The sequence below is a fragment of the Callospermophilus lateralis genome, chromosome 2 (assembly GCF_048772815.1).
Source record: "Callospermophilus lateralis isolate mCalLat2 chromosome 2, mCalLat2.hap1, whole genome shotgun sequence".
Classification (NCBI taxonomy): domain Eukaryota; kingdom Metazoa; phylum Chordata; class Mammalia; order Rodentia; family Sciuridae; genus Callospermophilus; species Callospermophilus lateralis.
This window is the reverse complement of record NC_135306.1, coordinates 176,464,756-176,478,559: the sequence shown is the minus strand read 5'-3', so window position 1 is coordinate 176,478,559 and position 13,804 is coordinate 176,464,756.

Below are 13,804 nucleotides of genomic sequence, written 5' to 3'. Positions count from 1 at the left end.
TTCTCCTTCTACAGAGACAAAGACAGTGCTTAAAAGAAACTTTTCATATATCTCTTTACAAAAACAGAGAGTCTTATAAACAGTCCCTTACCTTACTTATGCAAGTAATATGGAAACATTTTGACTTACTGTAGGGATGGAATGTTGCACAGATAAATTGACCCGTTTATTTAAATGTCAGCTTGGAAATACATTTGGGCTGATTCTAAATTTGTGATCAGACGCCCTAGTAATTGCCTATAAGCAGTCTATATTACTAATCAGTAAAAATCTTAACTAACAAATATAGAACTTTTTTCAGAATTTGTTACATTCATTATCACATTAATTTTTTAAAAAAAATTTTACTTTTTCTGGGTGGAATGGTGCAAGTCTGTAATCCCAGAAGAACTTGGGAGGCTGAGAAAGGAAGATTGAAAGTTTGAGGTTAGCCTCAGCAACTTAGCAAAACTCTGTCTCAAAATTTTAAAAAATTATAATAATAACAAGGGCTGGAGATGTAGTTCAGTGGTAGAGTGACTCTGGGTTCCATCTCCAGTATCACACACAAAAAAATTATATGCCTGCATTAATTGTACATATTAATGGGTTCAGTGTGATATCTCTTTTTTTACTTAGCAAATTTTTATTGGTTTATAATAGTGTATGTAACATTTGGATTTATTTGACATAATTAATAATGCATGGAGTATTGTTTGTTCCAATTAAGTCCCTAGTACCTATCCTTACCTCTCCATTGTCCCTCTCCCTATTACCTTTTCTCTACTCTACTGATCTATTTACTTTTTTAAAAATTACTGTCTTGTGGATATACATAATGATGAGATTCATTGGAGTATATTCATATATGTCCATTAGAAAATTAGGTCAGATTCACTCCACTGTTTTTTCCCTTCTCCCATTTGTCCTCTCTCTCCATCAATTCCCTTCTTCTACTTCCCTGATATATATATTTTTTGGTTTCAATGGAATTCCCCATTTCTTTTCCCTCTCTATTTTTATTACCTAATTTTAGAAGAGCTTCCACATATCAGAAAAAATATTAAACCCTTTACTTTGAGTCCGATTTAATTTCATTTAACATTTTAGTCTCCAGTTCTATCCATTTATCAGCAAATGACATAATTTAGTTCTTTTTCATGGCTGAATAATAGTCCATTGTATAAATATCACGTTGTCTTTATCTATTCATCTGTTGAAGAGCACCAAAGTTGGTTCCATAGTCTGGCTATTGTGAATTGTGCTGCCATAACATTGATGTAGCTGTGTCACTGCAGTATGCTGATTTTAAATCGTTTGGATATATACCAAGGAATGGGATAGCTCAGTCATACAATTCCATCCCTAGTTTTTTGAGGAATCTCTATACTGCTTTCCAGAGTGGTTGCACTAATTTGCAATTCCACCAACAATGTTGTACCTTTTCCCCATGTCTTCACCAACATTTTTTGTTACTTGTACTCTTGATAATTGCCATTCTGACAGGAGCCAGATAAAAATCTTGATGTAGTTTTAATTTGCATTTCTCTAACTACTAAAGATGATGAACATTTAGGGCAAAAGAAACATTTCTTCATGTTTTTTTTTTTTTTTTTTGGCCATTTGTATTTATTCTTTTAGGAAGTGTCTTTATTTCTTTTGTTCATTTATTTATTAATTTATTTGCTTTTTTGTTGTTGTTGTTGTTTTGTTTTTTAGTTCTTTATATATTCTAGTTACTAATGTCCTATCTGAGAAGCAGATAGCAAAGATCTTTTCGCATTTCTGTAGGCTATCTCTTTGCACTCTTGGTTGTTAACCTTGCTGTGAAGAAGCTTTTTAGTTTGATGTCATCCCACCTACTGATTTTTATTTCTTGCATGTTATGGGTCTTGATAAGGAAGTTGGTTTCTATGCTGATATAATGGAGTGTTGCTCCTGCATTTTCTTCTACTGGTTGTAGAGTTTCTGGTGTAATGTCTGTCTTTGATTCACGTTGGGTTGACTTTTGTATAGAGTGAGAGATAAGGGTCCAGCTTCATTCTTCTACATATCAATATCCAGTTTTCCTGGCACCATTTGTTGAAAAGACTCTCCTTTCTCCAGCATCTGTTTTTGGCACCTTTGTCTCATATCAGATAACTGTATTTATGTCTCTGTGCCTTCTATTCCACTGGTCCACATGCCTATTTTGGTGCTAGTATACCATGCTCTTTTAGTTTCCACAGCTCTGTCGTATAATTTGAGGTCTGGTTTGGTATGGTGATGCCCTCTGCTTTGCTTTTCTCACTAAGGGTTGATTTGGCTATTCTTAGTCTCTTTCTTTTCCATATGAATTTTAGTACTGTTTTTCCTAGTTCTGTGAAGAATGACATTAATATTTTGATGGGGATGGCATTGAATCTGTATAATGCTTTTAGTAGTATGGTAGTATGACCATTTTGACAATGTTAATTCTGCCTATCCGAGAACATGGAGGTCTTTCCATTTTCTCAGGTCTTCTTCAATTTCTTTCTTCAGTGTTTAATATTTTTCATTGTAAAGATCCTTCATTGGATTTATTCCCAGGGTTTTTGTTTTTAACTTTTTGTGAATAGGATAGTTTCCAAAGTTCTTTTTCAACTGATTCATTGAGAATAAAATGCAATTGATTTACAATATATTGATCTTGTATTCTGCTATTTTACTAAACAATTTTATTAGCTCGGAAGTTTTTTGAGATTTCTAAATATAGGATCATGTCATCAGCAAACAGGGATAATTTGACTTCTTCTTTTCCTATTTGTATTCTTTTATTTTCCTTTTCTTGCCCAACTGCTCTGGCTAAAGTTGCAAGAACTATGTTGAACAGGAATAATAAAAGTGGGCATCCTTGTCTTGTTCCTGTTTTCTGAGGAAATTCTTTTAGTTTTTCTCCACTCATTATGATGTTGGCCTTGAGTTTGTCATATATAGCCTTTACAATGTTGAGGTAAGTTCCTTCCATCCCTAGTTTCTCTTGTGTTTGAAACATAAATGGATGCTATACTTCATCAAATGTTTTTTCTGCATCTATTGATATAATCATGTGATTCTTGTTTTTAACTTTATTTACGTGAGGAATTACATTTATTGATGTGCTTACGTTGAACCAACCTCACATCTCTGGATGAAACCCACTTAATCATGGTACACCATCTTTTCAATGGGTTTTTATATGCAGTTTATCAATATTTTATTAAAAAATTTTTACATTTGTATTCATCAAAGATACTGGCCTGAAGTTCCCTTTCCTTGATGTGTCTTTGTCTGGTTTTGATATCAAGGTGATACTGGCTTCATTGAATGAATTTGGTCGTGTTCCCTCCTTTCCTGTTTTATGGCATAATTTGAGAAGGAGAGGTGTTAGTTCTTCTTGAAAGGTCCAGTGAAACTTGGCTGAGAATCTGTCTGGTCCTGGGCTTTTCTTTGTTGGAAGGTTTTTAATAGCTTCTTCACTTTCCTTACCTGATACTGGTCTAAGTTTTTATATCCTCATAGTTTAATTTGGGTAGGTTGTATGTCTCCAGGAATTTGTCAATATCTTCTATATTTCCAGTTTATTGGCATATAAATTTTCAAAATATTTTCTAATGATTCTCTGGATTTCTGTGGTATCTGTGATAATGTTTCCTTTTCATCTCCAATTTTATGAGAGACTTCTTTTGGTTATTTTCACTAAGTGTTTATAAAATGTTTATTGTTTAAAAACACCAACTCTTTGTTTCATTAGTTCTTTCTATTGTTTATTTTTTTATTCTCAATTTCATTGATTTCAGCTCTGATTTTAATAATCTCCTGTTTTCTGTTGATTTGGGTGTTACTTTGTCCTTTTTTCCCCTGGCGCCTTGAGGTGTAATGTTAGAATTTCTGTTTATTTGGTATCTTTATTTTTTTTTCAATATATAAACTTAGTTCTATGAACTTTTCACTTAGAATTGCTTTCATATTCTCCAAGGAGATTTGGTAGGTTGTCTCACTATTCTCATTTATTTCTAAGAATTTTTTAATATATCCCCTGATTTCTTCTGCTATTCATTCATCATTCAAAGTGTATTATTTAATCTCCATGTGTTAAAGTTGTTTCTGCTTTTTATCTTGTCTTTGATTTCTAATTTTATTCTATTATTATCTGAAAGGATGCAAGGTATCATCTCTATTTTTTGTATTTGCTAAGATTTGTTTTAGACCTAAAATATGGTCTATTTTGGAAAATGTTCCATGTACTACTGAGAAGAAAGTGAATTCAAACAATTAATGGGCAAAATATTCTATAGTTGTCTGTTAGGTCCATTTGATTCATAGTATTTTTAGTTAAAAAAAAATCTTTACTTAGTTTGTGTCTGGACGATCTATCTATTGGTAAAAGAGGTAGATTTCAATGTGTTGAAATCACCCAGTATTATTGTATTGTAGTCTATTTGATTCTTGATATTGAGAAAGGTTTGTTTTATGAATGTAGATGCTAAATTGTTTGGGGACACAAATATTTACAATCATTATTTGTTGTTGGATGAGACCCTTAACCAGTAGGAAATTACCTTCTTTGTCTCTTCTGATTGATTTTTGGCTTGAATTCCACTTTGTCTGATATGAGAGTAGCTAACCTTGCTTGCTTTCAGCTACCATTTGCATGGTATATCTTTTCCCATCCTTTCACCTTCAGTCTGTGAATGTTTTTGTCTGTAAGGTGAGTCTCTTGTAAACAGCACATGGTTGGGTCCTGTTTTTAATACAACTAGCTAATCTATATCTTTCAGTTGAAGAGTTTAGACCACTTACATTTAATGTTATTATAGAAAGGTAGTTTTTGTTTCCTGCCATTTTGATTTATTTTTAATGATAAATTCAAGACTTGATTCTCCTTTGACAATTCTTCTAGAGCAACTCATTCCTATGCTGGTTTTCATTTTTATTCATTTCTTTTGCATGACATATTTCAATGACTGTTTTGTAATGCAGGTTTTGTAGTTGTGACTTCTTTCAGTTTCATTTTATCATGGAAGGTTTTTATTTGATTTTTAATTTTGAAGAATAATGTTGCTGGGTATAGTAATCTTGATTGGCATCCACTTTGTTTTAGAGCTTGGTTTGTATTATTTCAAGAACTCCTGGCATTTAGGGTCTGGGTTAAGAAATTGGTTGAGATTCATATAGGTTTGTGACTTGCTGTTTTTCTCTTTCAGCTTTTAAAATTCTATTTTTATTCTGTATATTAGGCATTTTCATTGCTATGTGGATTGGAGAAGATCTTTCAGATTCTATTTGGAGTTCTGTATTTCTCTTGTTCTAAATTCTTTCTCAGACATTTCCTCTACTATAGTGCTTTTGGAATTAGTTGTTGAATGCTATGAGCTGTTTAGGGTGATTTTTTCCCTTGTTTTTTTCAGATTGCTTGTATGCCTACCCATGTATTGGGTTGGTTATTGCCTCTTCTTTTAAGCAAGAGTTTATTTTGTGGGCTTCTTTCTCTTAGGAGCCCTGGGTTGAGCAAACAACCAAGTATTGACAGTTTAACTCAATTTGTGGCCTCTGCTAATCACAGTATCAATGCCAGTTTGAGAAAAGTCATTGATCCCTTTTTACTGCAATCACTTCAGAGCCTACCCATTCAATCTTATGAAAGTTAAAAACTTGTTGATATTGTTCTCAACAGTTCCTCTAATTCAGGCGTAAATTTGTAGATATCCAAGCATAAAGTTCTCAGATTTGCTATTCTTTCTCTGTTTCCTTTTTGAGTTGTGGGAGTATCTGTAATAGCTGTCAAGTTCTATTCTGCCATCTTAGCTTCTCCCTAATTTCTTCCTGTTCCTTAATTGTGAAGTTTCAATGCATATATATAGTGTTCATTAATCAAATGCAAATTACCCCCAACTTCCTTACCTTTAATAATCTCTATTCTACATCCAAGTTGACTTTTTTTTTTTTTAATTCCACATATGAGAGAGAATTTCAGTACTTGTCTTTCTGTGTCTGGCTTGTTTCACTTAACATAATGTCCTCCAACTCCATCCATTTTGCAATGGAATTTCATTCTTCTTTGTGAATGAATAATATTTTATTGTGCAAATATACCACATTTTCTTTATCCATTCATCTATGGGCACCTTGGTTGATACCATCTTTTAGCTATTAGAAAGTGTGACAATAAACATGGCTCTGTAGGAATCTTTGGTATGCTGATTTCATTTTCCTTTGGATATAAACACAGAAGTGGGATAGCTGGATCATATGGTATATATATTTTTACTGTAACTCTGTAAGACAGATTTCAGCATCAGTCTTCTTTTAGGGACAAAGAAAGGAAAGTTCAGAACTGTTTAGTAATAGATCAAGATGGTGTATCCAATAAGGAATAGTTAGAACTCAAACCCAGTTTTTCTGACTTAAAATTTTGTGTATCCTCTACTATATACTTCCCTGACACATTTAGTTAAATAGCAACCCAAAGTATAATTTTGTTATGAACAAGGCAGATCTAGTTTGGGACCAGATGAAAGTTTTAATCAGCAAGTTTTAGTCAACAAGGTGAAGGAAGATTGGAAAAGGAAGAAAGAATGACCCAAAAATACAATTTTCTTGGATATGGACCAGATCCTGCCAGCCTTGTTGACTATTGTAAGAAAGAAAATTGGCCTCTTTTCAACCACTTATGTTAATCATTGAGAAGCTGAAGTTTGACACCATAAAATACAGACCAAAATATTCTCTTAAAATTGCTGAAAGGAAGTTTAAAAATTATACTTCTTTCCTTAAAGAACTTCATCATCATTTCCATAATTCTTTTTTTATTGATTTTATTTTTTTAAATACACAACAGTGGAATGCATTACAATTTCTATTACACATATAGAGCACAATTTTTCATATCTTTTTATATAAAGTGTTTCATGCCAATTCATGCCTTTATATATTTACTTCATGGGGATTTTTGCATTATTATATGTGTAATTCATATTACACATATATATCACAATTTTTCATATCTCTGTTTGTATATAAAGTATTTTGACACCCAATTCGAGTCTTCATACACGTACTTTGGGTAATGATGTCCATCACATTCTACCATCCTTGCTAATCCCCTGCCCCCTCCCTTTCCCTCCTACCCCTCTGCCCTGTCTAGAATTCATTTAATCCTCCCATCCCTACCCCACTATGAGTCAGCCTCCTTATATAAGAGAAAACATTCAGCATTTAGTTTTGGGGGATTAGCTAACTTCACTTAACATTATCTTCTCTAATGCCATCCATTTACCTGCAAGTGCCATGATTTTATTCTCTTTTAATGCTAAGTAAAATTCCATTGTGTATATATATGCCACATTTTTTTATCCATTCATCTACTGAAGGGCATCTAGATTGGCTCCACAGTTTAGTTATTGTGAATTGTGCTGCTATAAACATTGATGTGGCTGTCTCCCTGTAGTATGCTGTTTTTAAGTCCTTTGGGTATACTCTGAGGAGAGGAATAGCTGGGTCAAATTGTGATTCCAGTCCCAGATTTCCAAGGAATCTCCATACTGCTTTCCATATTGGCTGCACCAATTTGCAGTCCCATCAGCAATGTATGAGTGTACCTTTTTTTCTCGCATCCTCGCCAACACTTATTGTTGTTTGTCTTCATAATAGCTGCCATACTGACTGGAGTGAGATAATAGAGTAGTTTTGATTTGCATTTCTCTGATTGCTAGAGATGATGAGCACTTTTTCATATATTTGTTGATTGACTGTATATCCTCTTCTGAGAAGTGCCTCTTCAGGTCCTTGGCCCATTGTTGATTGTATTCTTTTTTCCTTTTGCAGTGCCAGGGAATGAACTAGCTGGCAACACTGAGCTACCCCTATCCCTTTAAATTCTAATACTTTATATTGCTGTCAAAAACAACCCTTCTCAGAACAATTACTGGAAAGTCCTCTTGGAGTAGACATAATTTCTAACTCCTTTTCATCAGTTGAGCCAGGGATGGCCTGGCTCAACTCTCCACTCAATGTTCCCAATCTAATTCTGGTGAGAAAACTGGTGGTGTTTATTCCTCCAATAGAACTTCTAGAGGTACAGAGACAATTAGGAATTTCATAACTTGGCTACAGGAAACAGTACACTTATGCCTTCTAGTTTGCCTTTCTTGCCCTACATTTACACATTTCTCAATTTATTCATTTACTCATTCATACTGCTAGGTCTATTATGACGAGTTAGCTCTAAAAGACAGCACCAAAATATGACTCTTAAAGGGAAAAACAGCTATTCATAAATTGCTCTTCAAGGCCTGTCCTTTAATAAAAATAACATGAAAACTCTTTACCAGAGTCAAAGTACCTACTCTTCTGGGATGAGAAGGTACATGTCAGGCATATCAAGCCTGTATGTCCCAGTGCTACAAGTATCAAAGATTTAAGGATTGATTAATGCATGTGAAATAGTGTTATAATTCCTGACTTAATTACCATTTTATAGACAGACTGGATTTCTTTTTTTGATCAGGCAAAAAGTAGAATAAGGCCCATTGGTCTAAGACAATCAAAGAAAATTCTCCCTAATGGAATGTAATATTTGTCCTTAAATATTTCTGTGAAAGCCTTAAATAAAGTCATTTAGGATGACAAGCTTTCCAAATTGTAAGCCAATAATATTAATATATTCTTTTCTCATAGTGGTATATTTTAAATCATATGATTTTGATTATTTTCTTGAGAGATAAATCACTTGATTAACTTGATAATATTAAGTTCCCTAACAATATGGTTAGAAATAGATTAGAGGATTCCACCATAAGATTTACATAATAATCATCTCTCAATCCAATAAATAATTATTGAATAAATGGCTACAATGTATGGGAACCAACCTTAAGTAGTAGAAATGTAGTGAACCAGATAGATGAATTCATTGGATCTATAGTCTAATGGGGAAGACAGACACAAAACAACCACAGAGAAGCCATATATTTAGAATTCTGCTGAGTGTTTTAATGAAAAATTAGGAAAGGGCTATTAGCACACAAGACTTGAAAGACATAACTTAACCCTGGGATTTGGGGACTAAGTGATCAACATAGATCTCCTTGAGAAGTTCCTTTTAAGGAACAGACTAAAACACCTAGGTCAAGAATGAAGAGATATGTGTGTGACCATGTGTGTCCAGACATGCATCAGAGGGGAAAAAAGATCAGTACTCCACAAAAAGAGAACAGCAGTGTTTGATGACACAAAATGCATAGAGAGAAGGTCTATGAGACTAGAGTAGTGACTTAGTATGAGGAAAAAAGGTGGAGAATATGGATCAGATCCTTCCAGTCTTGTAGACTATTATAAGAGTAATGAGTGTCAATCTAAAAATGGGAAAAAAAAACATTTTAAGGAGCAAATTAACATAATCTGACTTATATATATTTTTTAAATTACTCCATCTGGAGACTAGATTGAGGACGGCAAGAGTGAATGCAAGGAGAGCAGTTGGAGGCTATTGCTGGAACCCATACAAGAGACTATAGTTTTTAAGTCTGGATTAAGGATGCAGAAGTGCAGATGGAGAAAAGTGGATGCTCTGTAAATGACCTGGAAAGTGATTAGCCATGACGGTGAAGACATTTTGGTTTTGCTCATGAGTAATGCTGAAGGCAGGTATCATTTACTAAAGTGGGAAACCTAGGAAGAGATATTCAGGACCTGAAATAGTCTTAAAACTATACATAGTTGGCCCTCTGTATCTATATGGCATGCATTCAACCAATTTCAGATCCAAATATTTAGAAAAAAATTTGCAGCTGTACTCAACATGTACAGAAAATTTTTCCTTATCATTTTCCCCCAAATAATAGAGTATAATGATTATGTAGAGAGCATTTAATGGTAGTAGGTATTATAAATAATCTAGACATTATTTAAAGTATGTAGGAGAATAGGTGTAACATATGCAAATACTATACTATTTATACAAGGGACTTGAGCATTCACATATTTTAATAATCACAACAGGTCCTAAAACCAATCTTTTGTAGTTATCAGGGGAAGATTGTGTGTGTGTACATACATGTGCATATGTAAATTATAACCATAATAAACAAGGTGGGTATAAAAACAAGCAATACTTGAATGTGAAAGTAAAAGAAGTGTAACACTATAGCACCAAATTACTTTAAGGGCACTTCAACATCTAACATTTATAGGTAATTTGCTTTTCAAAGTGTGTTCTAATATAGATGTTATTTAAAAATTTTCATATAAACTGGGCACAGTGGCCCAAATCTGTAATCCGAGCAGCTCGGGAGGTTGAGTCAGAGGGATGGCAAGTTCAAAACCAGCCTCAGCAACAGCAAAGTGCTAAGCAACTCAGTGAGACCCTGTCTCTAAATAAAATACAAAATAGGGCTGAGGATGCATCTCAGTGGTCAAGTGCCCCTGAGTTTAATCCCAGTACCCAAACCAAAAAAAAAAAAAAAAAAAATCATATAAAACGAATACACGAAAGGGCCTTGGAACTCTGTAATTCAGATACCAACTTCCTAGATGAAATAGATTTAGTTTCCCCGTCTCTGAGAGGAATGACAGATGTGATCTGGAAAAGTTAAGATCAATTTATCCCAATAAATGCTTTTAATTCTCTTATTCCTCTCAGGGATATAGATCCCCAAAAGCTTCCTCCACTGAATGTAGATTTAGATTTGAAAACAATCTCAGAACTAGGTAACTATTTGACAAAATGACTAGGATCTACAAAATGTTTAGAGGTGAGGTAGAGAAAACTCCTAGGTTTTTATTCTAAGTAAAATAAACACTGAAAAATGTCAGTAACTGTACAGAAATCTTATAGTTACTAAAATATTTTCATCTTCATAATCTCATTTGATTACAGTTGGTGTATTTCTCACAGAGAAAACATGACAAGCTAAAATCCTATAAAATGTACTGAATCCTGGAGTACCATGACTTGTGTGCCCCCCTAAAACTTGGGTAAAAAATGAATAAGTTGGGCATAAATTAAAGATGTTAGGCTTGATGCTTTGTTAAACCAAGAAATACTTTCTCCCAAGAAAGAGCCCAGGGCTGCAGCATTTATTTAAAAGACTGAAATAGATTAAAAGATGACACATCTCCAGTGACTTATTAAGGGAAACCCAGGATTTCGAGGGCACGGTCCCTAACATTTATGATGGATGCCAAAGAGGATTATAAACCAACTCTCCCACAACACAGCTGTTGATGCCTCTGTCACCCATAGTTCCAGGCTAGATGGGCAAAAGGTCTGCTCCAAATTGGCAGTCCTTATGTTCTTATTTTGCATGTTGCATCACTGTGTTCTGGAAGAAGAAAGACCATCACCACCAACCAACATCTTCTCATTTTGGTGTCATCTAAAAATACCTGCAGACGGTATTACCCTGCGATTACCTCACACTCCTGCCCATCAGCCATAGCCACCTCCTACCTCCCGCTCACTAATAGCACAGTCCTGTATCACCTCCTACTCAGCCAAGCAACACTACTGTAGCTGCTTTAGATACACTCATATCTATATATATAGTCTCATATATAAATATATATTCAGACATATACTCATGTGCATGCAAAAATGCTTTTACAAAAGAAAAAGGGAAAGCTAGTTATGTGAAAGTAGCTGTACTTTGAAAAGTTAGTGTATGTGCCATTTAGAAAATAATTCCTGTTCAGTCTGACCATCCCATCTATTGCCTGGAGAGGGGCATTTAATAATCTCAGATATGAGAATATTTGTTTTTATTAACCCTTGACTCTTCAATTGGAACCTCTATTTCCTAAATTCATTGCATTAGACCTTCTGTTTCCTCTTTTTAATACTATAGTAGAATATAATATAGTTAATTTTTATAATCTCATGATATAATTTTGGATCAATCTGGAACATTTTCTATTTTAAGGATAATTTTATGAATACTGTACTCCTCCACATTTAATAAATATCTATTCTACTGAGACTTGCTTTTACTTCGTTTCATTATTATTTAGTAAACCCCTGAGGTATTGCTATGTAATTTTGAGACACAGGTTGAGTGAGATAGAAAGGAATCAGGAATAGACACAGGGGAAGCAGACACAGGAATGAGAGATGCCTGTCTCTGAGAGCAACAGCCTACAAAACCACTATTAGCATAATCAGAGCAACCAGGGCTTGCAGCAGCGCAGCCAGGAGCAGGCAGCCTGTGAGTCCTCAGCTCCTCTGCACCTAGCAACAAGCCCAAATGAGCACCCTGGAGTAGCACCTAGGGCTGTGAACAGTAACTGAGATCACAGTTGGGGAAGCACTGTGAGGGCGAAAATGGCATCAGCGTGCAAGGGAAGGCTTCCATTCCTGCTCCGTCATGTCATTTGTTAGCGATCCTTTTTATGACAGTGACAGAGCAGACAGTGGAGTGAGCACTGTAGAGGTCCAGGCCAGTTATCAGAAAGCCTGGGTTCAAATCCTGATGCTAGCACTAACTTGCTCAGTCATTGAGTAAATTTCTTCAAACATCTGACCCTAGCTTTTCCCATTCGGTCAATAGCTACATCTCCTATCTACGCTCTGAAGTTACTGTAAATATTTAACTATAAATGTATGTGAAATGCTTCAGAAAGTGGAGCACAGCATATATGGCTATCTCTTTTCAATCGGAAAAAAATCCATCAGAATAATTTCCATATCCCTTACTAAAATAAATAATTTTCATTGCTCCCAAATTTCCTGTTTCATTTGATGACACCATGTCACAAGAACATAAGCTTCACGGGGACAGGAATTTGCAACAGTACAGCCATGGAGCAGACCTCAGTCAATATGCAGTGAATGAATAAACAAATCTGCTCAGCTGTCCATATAATAAAGGTATATTTTCTATGATAGATTCTTGTTCTTCATCTGACTCATCTAATACACAGGTGACTGTGACACCTGTCTTCCTCAGTCTCTTCCACTCAGGTGTGTGCTGGCTAGTTTTTAGCTGGCTCTTTGGGAAGTACTTTGGGCATTTGCCAGTGTTACAGTGTATATCCCCACGATGACTGATTTCAAACTACTGGCATGATTACACGTGGAATTGGGAAGAGCTGCCCACCATCGACTCACAGACTGCTGTGAGTCACCTCCAGCTCACCACGGCTTCTTTGCTATCATCCCACTTAAGTCCCCCACCTCTAGCAACCTGGCCTGACTCCCAGATGCTCCTCATTATACCCACCATCTACAATGCAATCAAACATTTGATAATGTTTTCCTACTTAAAATCCTTCAGCGGACCCCTCTGGTTAACGTAACAACTCTCAAATACATAGAATGAGAGACCAGGAACTTCCAATCTGGAAGATGCTTCCTGAGAACCTCTGCAGGCCCACTGAACACAGTTCCTCCAACACCTTACATTTTATTTCTATTTGCTTTTGCTCACACTCCCCTTCCAGGCAGACAATGTACATCTTCTCCAAAATGAATTCAAAGAGGACTTCCTCCCCAAAGCTCTCTCCAGTCATCCCTTATTTCCTGTTTATCCCTCACTTATGAGCCCCAGGCAGAATGAATTTCTCACTTACTTGCATCTCCTTATCATTGCATCCATACTTCCAAGGTGGCAAATATCAGCTTTTATTACAGTTATTTGCTTAATATTCTCTTTCCTACTGATCTATGATCTCTTATGTAGTTAGATCTTGTCCTTTATGAATCCTCAGCAGATACTGAAGCATTGCGTTAAGGTCTTTGAAAGCTTTTCAACTCAAAATGCTCTACAGACCAGCAGCATCAACTTTACTGGGACCTAGTTAGACAAGGAGGGCCCAGGCCTCACCCAGACCT